Below are 8,749 nucleotides of genomic sequence, written 5' to 3'. Positions count from 1 at the left end.
GGTGGAGAAGCCGGCGTAGCGGCAAAATCTCGACGAGGGTGGGATTCGAACCCACGCGTGCAGAGCACAATGGATTAGCAGTCCATCGCCTTAACCACTCGGCCACTTCGTCCCGCGCCGCGCCGTCCGCGGACCCGCCTCGGCAGCGTCCGGGCCGGGCGCGCTGCGGAGCCTCCTCGCGTGGCCACGGGGAAACAAGAAAACACCGCAAAAAACCCCGAACGCTGCCCTCTCTGAGGCTCGGTGTCAGCATTACGAGTGACGCGCTGCCTACTTCCCTAAGAGGACGCTGAACCGAGTGGCTGCCGTCCGGCCTCCCGCGGGCGAGCAGGTGACGAGACCGGGACGGGCGCCGGGCAGGGCGGGAAGGGGCTGCGGCGGCCGCCTCAGGCCGGCAGGGGGCGACAAGCCCTCTTGGCGGGACGAGGTGGCCGAGTGGTTAAGGCGATGGACTGCTAATCCATTGTGCTCTGCACGCGTGGGTTCGAATCCCACCCTCGTCGGAGTTTTGCTGCCGCGCGGAGGGAACCGGGCATAATATGGCATAATAACCGGGCAAAATACTTAGAAATCCTTACGTGAGCGATTACTGCTGAAAGTGGCTTTTGAGCAGTCAGGCGATAACCTTCCAAAACGTAGCGTGCAATAGGGAAGTAAACTGGGACAAAGGAAGTGTGCAACCGTGGATGGATACCATGGATACTGTGGTGAGAGCAGGTACAGGGGAGGAGGTATAGGAGAGTTTTTCCCATGAGACTTGGTAATTATGCCCGTTCATTGTTACTGGGAAAAAATGCAGCAAAGCGAGCAAAAGGCAAAGTGCAAATCTGATCCTGGATGTGGTAGGAGTCCAGAGGGGCAGAGGAAGGTGCCCTGGGCTCACATCACCCTGAGGCCCCACTGGCATCAGGATGCTGGGTGTGGCTCTGGATGATTTACCTGGAGAGGGATCCAAACAGCTTCCTACTTCCCACCCAGCGGGGATTAACCCTCTCCTATGGCTCATCCTGGCCACTGGACAGGTCTGGGCACCTTGGGAAAGGTACCTGAGATGTTACCAGATCTCTCCAGCCAGCCCTGCCAAGTGTAGGAACCTGGAGGGTGGGCTGTCAGCTGGGCAGCCATGCCGAGGGAAACAGATCCGGATGCTGCTTGTAGGTCTTGCAGGTGCCATGGGGCAGGAGCAGGTCCTGGCTGGGAGGGACTTCTTGATGAATTTTTATGTCCAGTGGGGGACCCTAAAATAAGCTTTTAGTAAAAACGTGCACTCGCATTGCTCTGAATCAGCACCATCATTGTGAGGGGCAAACAAGGGCAGTGGGGAAGCCCCAGCAGTGCCCCGAATTTGTGCCAGGGAGGCAAAGTAGACTCCCAGGTGCCACAGGAAGTGGAATCCAGGATCTCCTGTTTACTGGACAGGTGTTTTGACCAGCTGAGCCGGGGCCCTCACCCGCCCCACTACCAGGGGTGCCCCATGGCCACAGACACAGCCCTTCCTATGCCATCCCCATCCCGCTGCCAGCTCAAAAATAGCGTCACTCTGCAGGACCAATGGGTTGGGACTCCAGGGACGGGGAACAGCCCCCTACGATGCTCCGTGGGCTAATCTAAGCTCAAAGCTCTACGGGTATCCCTGTGGGGTGAAAATCGTGGTGCGGGTCCCATCGGGCTCTGCACCGGCCAGGCGAGAGCAGGGTGGTGATGCCCAAAAAAGAAGGGCTCGTCCGGGATTTGAACCCGGGACCTCTCGCACCCTAAGCGAGAATCATACCCCTAGACCAACGAGCCGGGGTGCGGGCCCGCCCGCCCTGCCCGGGCTGGGGCCGCTCCCCGCGCACAGCCGCGTCCGCAGCCCCGCCGGGACAGCGCGGCACCGCGCCCGCACACCCGCACATCCGCACACCCGCACACCCGCACATCCGCACACCCGCACACCCGCCAATCCGCACACCCGCACACCCGCACACCCGCACACCCGCACATCCGCACACCCGCACATCCGCACACCCGCACACCCGCACACCCGCACCTCCGCACACCCGCACACCCGCACACCCGCACACCCGCACACCCGCACATCCACACACCCGCACACTCGCACACCCGCACACCCGCACACCCGCACACCCGCACACCCGCACACCCGCACATCCGCACACCCGCACACCCGCACACCCGCACACCCGCACATCCACACATCCGCACCCTGCCCCGGCCGCACAGCCCGCCCGCTGCCCCCGCCACAGCTGCCGCTGTGCCCGCCCCGCCACTGCCGCTGTGATGGCCGAGGGGTGAAGGCGTTGGAGTCGAAATCCAATAGGGTTTCCCTGCGCAGGTTCGAATCCTGCTCACAGCGATGGGTTTTACCCACGCCCTGATACACCCAAGTCCTGGGATAGCGCTCGATGAACAGCCGCTCTGCCCTAACCTCTGCCCTTCTCCCTCGCGCTTCTGCAAGATTTGCACAGCGGAGCAGGAGCATCCTGAGGATGCTGGTGTATGACTCCTCATAACTCTGTCCCGCATTTGTGGGGGAGCAGCGTACCCCGCCTGATTGTGCGGGTGTGAGATTTGTGTTTTAAGAGCAAATGGTTCTGGATTCAACTGCTGGATGAATCTGCCTATTTGGCACTCAATACCCTCCTCCTTCTGAGCCCCATGGGGAAAGTTATAAAAAGGCCTCCTATATTCTGCAGCCTCCGGGTAGGGTAGGGAAAGAGCCACGAGATTTTTATGCAGCCTTGCAATACTAGGACACGACATCAAGCCTTTCTGCGGGAGCTCTGGCAGCCTTGCAACCAGCGTGTGCGTCGGGTCCCTGTGCAGGCAGGGCCCCGTGTGGCAGCGTGTGCGTGGAGTGGCATTTTGCCTGGCAGCGAGGAGGTGTCCAGGATGTCCTGGGCACCCCGGCTCGTTGGTCTAGGGGTATGATTCTCTCTTGGGGTGTAAGAGGCAGGGTTCAAATCCCGGATGAGCCCTTTGTTTTGGACACCCAGCATCCCCCTGCCACCTGGCTGGTCCCCCCAGCACTGGTGATCACCCCAAGAGACCCTGTGAGCGCCGTGGGGAAGAGACTCTGGGTGCCTCCACACTATTCAGTACCTAGGTAAGGAGGGAGATCTCGGCAGGCATTTGCTTGCTGCCTGCCTTGGGGTGCCAAGGGGCAATCCCAGGTCAGACGTGCCCACAGGCAGCTCCAGGGATTTCTTGTGGGGCATCTGGGGAGTCTCTGGCAGCCCTGAATCCATCAGGGAGGTGTCTAGAGAGGCAAAAGGACATGGAGATGCTGGGTGTTGATTCCACGCCCTTTTGCCTGCAAATCAAGCACTCTCCTTCTGAGCTACATCCCCGTTGTGCCATAGCGAGGGAATTTGGCCGAGTGCCCTCACCCCACCCTGCCCCCACGGCTCCAAACCCGACTGCCACAGGCTGCCCTGCACTCTTCCCACTGCTGCTTCCAAGACGCTCCTCCTGGTTTAAGGGCCAGAGCACTGTGCCCATCGCTGCTCCGCAGGCACCGCTGCCCGCACTGGCTCCACCACATCCCAAGGCACGGGGGTGCCAAAAGAAGGGCTCGTCCGGGAGTTGAACCCGGGACCTCTCGCACCCGAAGCGAGAATCATACCCCTAGACCAACGAGCCGGGTGGCCTGGGGCTGGGAGAAAATCCTTTTTCTTAGTTCGAATAGTTACAGCCCTGCCTGGGGTTACATGGGATTTGTGGCGGTTCTTTTTGTCTCTGATACATGGTCACCATAGAGAGGTCACCCCTGCTCTTCCCTGGCTGTGGGGATGTCACCTGGGCATATGTCACAGGTTGCTCTGGAATGCCAGAAACCGGAATGGCAGAAACATGTCAAACAATGCTCTATTTCCCAAACAATCAGTGTTAAATGAAGAAAAAGCAGTCACACTGCTTTTGGTGTTGAATAAAGCTGAAACCAGCCTAACTCATCAACCTCCAATTTAAGCATCCTGATAGTGAGATCAAGATATAGTAGATCTGGTAAAATATCTGGATAAAAGAACACACAACTAATAATGCTGAGAACTTTACTAAAGCTGTTGAGCTGGCACAGCTGGCCTGTATATACCTGTCTCACAGTCCATTCTTTTACAGTATAAAAGTCCCAAATTTGAATAGCAGGGTTTTCTGACAGATCCTTTCTTGAAGTGTATGTGTGGAGATCCCCCCTGGGGTGGAGACACTCCTCAAGGTCACTCCTTAAGGCTGAGCCCGAGAGATTTGCCCCCAGTCATTGGTTATTCTGTTAATAATTGGTTTTGGCAGCTTTAATATAGTTGCTTTAATAAAATTGTTTCAATATTCCTTCACAGCGCACTATATTGTAATAGTTGTTAAAGTACCTATATTGTGTACTAAGTAATTCTGATTGAGATTTTTTTTTGTCTAATCATAATAAATCCTATGTATTTGTGTAAGTATTTATTTTTAATCCTGCAGGATAAAGCTGTATAGAGTTTCTACTACACCTATACAATATTTTAGAGATAAACTGCAAAATCTGGGGCTAAGGTTGGATCCAGCAACACCCAGACTCCTCTCTGAAAAGTTTAGAAAGCCAGGGGTTCCTCTCTGCATCTCATGGTTCAGTGGGAGTTTCTAAACTTTGTCTGAAGCTCCCACTCTGCCCAGCACAGCATGGCTATGGGCTGCATCTACCTGGTTTTAAAATGGGGCCACGAGAGACACGGTGGTCAGCAGAACTCCCCCAGAAAGGAGAGGATCCAGGCAGGGGATGTAGCTCAGTGGGAGAGCGCTTGCTTTGCATGTAAGAGGCCCTGGGTTCAATCCCCAGCATCTCCAGGGGTGTTTTTTTCCCTCCTCAAACCCACCTCCTCCATGGGCCAGTGATAATAAACTTGCATCTACCTCTGGAAGGGCTCCCCAAAGGTGAGGAATGCACCATGGCAGAGCTTCCCCCTGAAGCTGCAGTGGTAGCATGGCCTCCACTGCTCTGACAGCTGTTTCCCAACCCAGGAGGGAACCAGACCTGGCCGTGGCTGAGCTGTGCTTGTGCCCATGGGCACTGGGCAACACTGTGCTCCTGGCAGTGCTGGGGCCATCCCACCCCAGGGGCCACCCAGCAAGGGAGGCTGCCTTTGCCCTGTGTGCTGGGCAGTGTCTCCTGACACTGTAGAGGCCATGCCTGGCCACAGGTGCCCAAAAGGAGGGGTCATGCAGGAGGAGCTGAGCCTAGAGTCCACAAGCCCACCCAATGCAAGAGCACTGCCCCTTCCTGGTCCACTGCTCTCCAGGGAGAAAAATCCTGAGAGAGGGGGTCAGACACCCTGGCACCACACCCCACCTAGCCATGGGTAAAACCTGTCACCTGGAGCAGAATTTGAACCTGTGTAGGGAATCCCTACTGGATTTCAACTCCAACACCTTCACCCCTCAGCCATCACTGCCTGCCATTCAGGTGGTGACAAACGGGCCCATCCCACTTTGCCTCAGGTAATGCCATCCCCCAGCCTGGTGTGGGGCTCTGCTCAGCCCCAGTATCCACACCTGGAGGGATGGGAAAAGGGAACACACAGGAATATTCACTGATGGCTGGAAAAAATTCAGGTGCTTTGGCCATGAGACAGGCAGCACGGGAAAGCATCCTCCAAGGATGCCCAGAGATACAGCAGCTCTCCTAGGGGAAAAGACGTGGAGATGCTGGGGGCTGATCCCAGGGCTTCTTGCATGCAAAGCAAGCGCTCTCCCGCTGAGCTACATCCCCTGTGCAAGGTGGGGAGATAGCCTGCCTGAGTCCCCTCATCCCTGGGGCACACACTGCCAGCTTTGGGGGGTCCATCTTGCCCACCCAGCCAGGAAGGGGCACCCAGCCCTCTGTGCCAGAACCCTGGTTATGCTGCAGTCCCATGTGCCAGCCAAAGAAGTTAGGTGCCCAAAAGGTGGGCTGATCGAGGAGCTGAACCCAGGACCTCTCACACCTTAAGTGAGAATCATGCCCCAGATCTGTGTCCCCCAGTTCTGGAGTTGAGGAGGGTGGCTGATGTTGCCTTTTGTCGCTTGGCACAGCCTGCAACAATGAAATCATGGTGCCCAGGAGGTGGGACTAGCATTCGGAGGTGTCCATGGTGCATAACTTCCCTGGATCCAGTGGCCACAGGGGCAGGTGGACCATGAAGACAGCGGGGACTCTTGGGCACCGCCCTGCCCTTGCACAGGGGCATGGACCTCAGGGGGAGAGCACTTGCTTTGCATGCAAGAGGCCTTGGGATCAACCCCCAGCATCTCCATGTTATTTTGCCTCTCCAGACCCCTCCCTGTTGTTTGTGATGCTGGCAGAACCCCCAAAGACCCCCCCAAAAACCACTGGTACTGCCTGAGGGCATGGCAGCCCCAGGAGCGGGGGGACAGCAGTGGTGCCCAAAGTGTGCCACACCCCATGCCCTCGAGCTGCCCCACTCATCCTGCCCAGCCCCAAGCTGCAGTGACTGGAGGGGAACAATGGGAAGACCCCAGAGGGCTCTGCACCTCCAGAGAAAAATGGGACAGGCTCTGACCAAAGCCACAATTCCTCTGGGAGTGAGACCCATGTCTCATCCTACCTTAAGGTGGAAACACACTGCAAACCTGCATTGTTGGGCACCTTGGCCCCACTGCTGTGGGCTTGCATGGGTCCCAGCTAGCCTGTCAGTAAAAAGAGATAAACTCATCGCCGGGAGCATTTACCCTGACCCTGGAGTGAGTGGTCCATGCCCTGTGCTGGTCCTTATTCCGGCGGGGCCGCGGGCGCGGCCGTGCGTGGGGAGCGGCCCCAGGCCGGGCAAGGCGGGCGGACCGGCACCGCGGCTCGTTGGTCTAGGGGTATGATTCTCGCTTAGGGTGCGAGAGGTCCCGGGTTCAAATCCCGGACGAGCCCTTCTTTTCCCACACCATGCCCACAGCTCCACGCACTGCAAACATGCCTTCCCCTTCCCACTCGCACTCGCCGCCTCCGCCCCGGCCGGCCCTGCAGCCGTGCCACCTGCACTCTGCTCCTTGCACCACCGCGGGCCTGGAGCATCACCTCCCTGCTCTGCCCCACTCATGCCCCCTGCTCCAACCTCCTCCACCCCAATGGCACCCGAGGGACCCGCAGTGCCTGCAAAGCCCTGAACCCCTTTTCCCAGCTTGGGCAGCAGGGGAAGGCAGCAGACGCAGGCATTTTCTCAGACGGAGAAGAACACCAGGACACACCTTGTGTCAGGGGGTGTAGCTCAGCGGGAGAGCGCTTGCTTTGCATGCAAGAGGCCCTGGGATCAACTCCCAGCATCTCCATGTCCTTTTGCCTCTCCAAGACCCCTCCCAGAGACTCCCCAGATGCCCCACAAGAAATCCCTGGGGCTGCCTGTGGGCACGTCTGACCTGGGATTGCCCCTTGGCGCCCAAAGGCAGGAGCAAGGAAATGTTGGTGGACATTTCCCTCCTTACCCTGATGCTATAGGGTGTCGATGCACCCAGAATCTCTTCCTCACGGCGCTCACGGTGTCTCTTGGGGTGACTATTGTCTTTGTTTGATGATTGGTGATAGGAGGGAGCAGCCAGAGATGGAGATGAGACTAAAGTTGTCACCTCAAGGCAGTGTAGGGTGGCAGCTGGAACAGCTCTGCCAGGGCAAGGGGAGGGGGCAGCATGTCCCTGTAGGATCTGGGGACCGCCAAACCAGTTGGTGGTGCTTACAAGATGTGTTGGGTTCCTTGTGCTGGGGCCTTGGGTCAGCATCAGTAGCGTTCTCAGCAACAAAAATAGATCATGTTTGCAGCTGGGGAGCCCCAAACAAGTGGGCAGAGAGGTGGGCAGAAGGTTAGGTGTTTTAAGGAGCACCCAGTGTCAGCAGGGCCAGTGTGTGCCATGGCTCAGCTGGTCAAAGTGCCTGTCTAGTAAACAGGAAATCCTGTGTTCAACTCCCAGTGGTGCCTCAACCTGGGGGAGTATTTTCCTCCCTGTCCCAAACTGGGGGCACTGCTGGGCATCCTTGTCCTGCTCTGAGGCACCGTCAGTCCCCAGTTCTCTATCCCCCGTGACTCTACTCTGAGGATGAAATGTTTCCTTCTGCTTTCCCTCCCTTCACATTGGAGAGTTGTCCTAAACTATTTCCAGAAACCTGGAAATTTGGGAAATAAGAGATACAATAGATGGTGTCTGGACCCCTCCCATCTTCCCTATTACTTTGCACAACCGGTGTGGAATCACGTAGGAAAACCCTCTGGACACAGGCTGGGTGTGGGTGCATGATGGAGATGCCTGGTGCACGCGTTTTTGTGGCAACCATAAATGCCACGTTACCCTCTGCCACCCCATGGACACAGAAGGGAACAGGGAGAGGGGCAAATGAATCACAAATGCTTGCTTGTCTCCCTGCCCTGCTGTGACTGGGACTGCCAGGGCTCTGCCTGCCTAGACTTGCTCACCAAAGGACACCCTGAAGAACCAGCTCCAGTATTGCTGTGGGCAAGAAAAGACAAAAAAAAAAAAATCTGCTAAAACAAATTTTGCTTAAAGAAAAACCCCAAAAACAAACAAACAAACAACAAACAAACAAACAAACAAACACCAAAAAACAAAGACAAACACAAAAAACCAAAAAAAAAAAACCACCAAAAAATTGAGTAGCAACGAGGACGAGGTGGCCGAGTGGTTAAGGCGATGGACTGCTAATCCATTGTGCTCTGCACGCGTGGGTTCGAATCCCACCCTCGTCGGGTTTCCTGTGAGCCCTCCCTTGAAGAAT

At 56.8% G+C, this 8,749-nt stretch overlaps 10 non-coding genes across 10 annotated transcripts; 6 read left to right on the top strand and 4 right to left on the bottom strand.

Moving 5' to 3' along the window:
* Positions 1-30: 30 nt before the first annotated feature.
* TRNAS-GCU (transfer RNA serine (anticodon GCU)) lies at positions 31-112 on the bottom strand. Its single transcript has one exon. It is a non-coding gene; the product is annotated as a tRNA-Ser (tRNA).
* Positions 113-421: 309 nt separating this feature from the next.
* Positions 422-503, top strand: TRNAS-GCU (transfer RNA serine (anticodon GCU)). Its single transcript has one exon. It is a non-coding gene; the product is annotated as a tRNA-Ser (tRNA).
* Positions 504-1,716: 1,213 nt separating this feature from the next.
* TRNAP-AGG (transfer RNA proline (anticodon AGG)) lies at positions 1,717-1,788 on the bottom strand. The gene has a single exon. It is a non-coding gene; the product is annotated as a tRNA-Pro (tRNA).
* A 486-nt stretch (positions 1,789-2,274) lies between these two features.
* TRNAS-CGA (transfer RNA serine (anticodon CGA)) lies at positions 2,275-2,356 on the top strand. Its single transcript has one exon. It is a non-coding gene; the product is annotated as a tRNA-Ser (tRNA).
* Positions 2,357-3,570: 1,214 nt separating this feature from the next.
* On the bottom strand, positions 3,571-3,642 carry TRNAP-CGG (transfer RNA proline (anticodon CGG)). Its single transcript has one exon. It is a non-coding gene; the product is annotated as a tRNA-Pro (tRNA).
* A 1,113-nt stretch (positions 3,643-4,755) lies between these two features.
* On the top strand, positions 4,756-4,827 carry TRNAA-UGC (transfer RNA alanine (anticodon UGC)). The gene has a single exon. It is a non-coding gene; the product is annotated as a tRNA-Ala (tRNA).
* An 850-nt stretch (positions 4,828-5,677) lies between these two features.
* On the bottom strand, positions 5,678-5,749 carry TRNAA-UGC (transfer RNA alanine (anticodon UGC)). Its single transcript has one exon. It is a non-coding gene; the product is annotated as a tRNA-Ala (tRNA).
* Positions 5,750-6,826: 1,077 nt separating this feature from the next.
* On the top strand, positions 6,827-6,898 carry TRNAP-AGG (transfer RNA proline (anticodon AGG)). Its single transcript has one exon. It is a non-coding gene; the product is annotated as a tRNA-Pro (tRNA).
* Positions 6,899-7,224: 326 nt separating this feature from the next.
* On the top strand, positions 7,225-7,296 carry TRNAA-UGC (transfer RNA alanine (anticodon UGC)). The gene has a single exon. It is a non-coding gene; the product is annotated as a tRNA-Ala (tRNA).
* Positions 7,297-8,638: 1,342 nt separating this feature from the next.
* Positions 8,639-8,720, top strand: TRNAS-GCU (transfer RNA serine (anticodon GCU)). Its single transcript has one exon. It is a non-coding gene; the product is annotated as a tRNA-Ser (tRNA).
* The last annotated feature ends 29 nt before the right edge of the window (positions 8,721-8,749 follow it).

Source organism: Lonchura striata, chromosome 7, assembly GCF_050655825.1.
Source record: "Lonchura striata isolate lonStrDom1 chromosome 7, ASM5065582v1, whole genome shotgun sequence".
NCBI lineage: Eukaryota > Metazoa > Chordata > Aves > Passeriformes > Estrildidae > Lonchura > Lonchura striata.
This window is presented reverse-complemented; position numbering and strand designations above follow the sequence as displayed.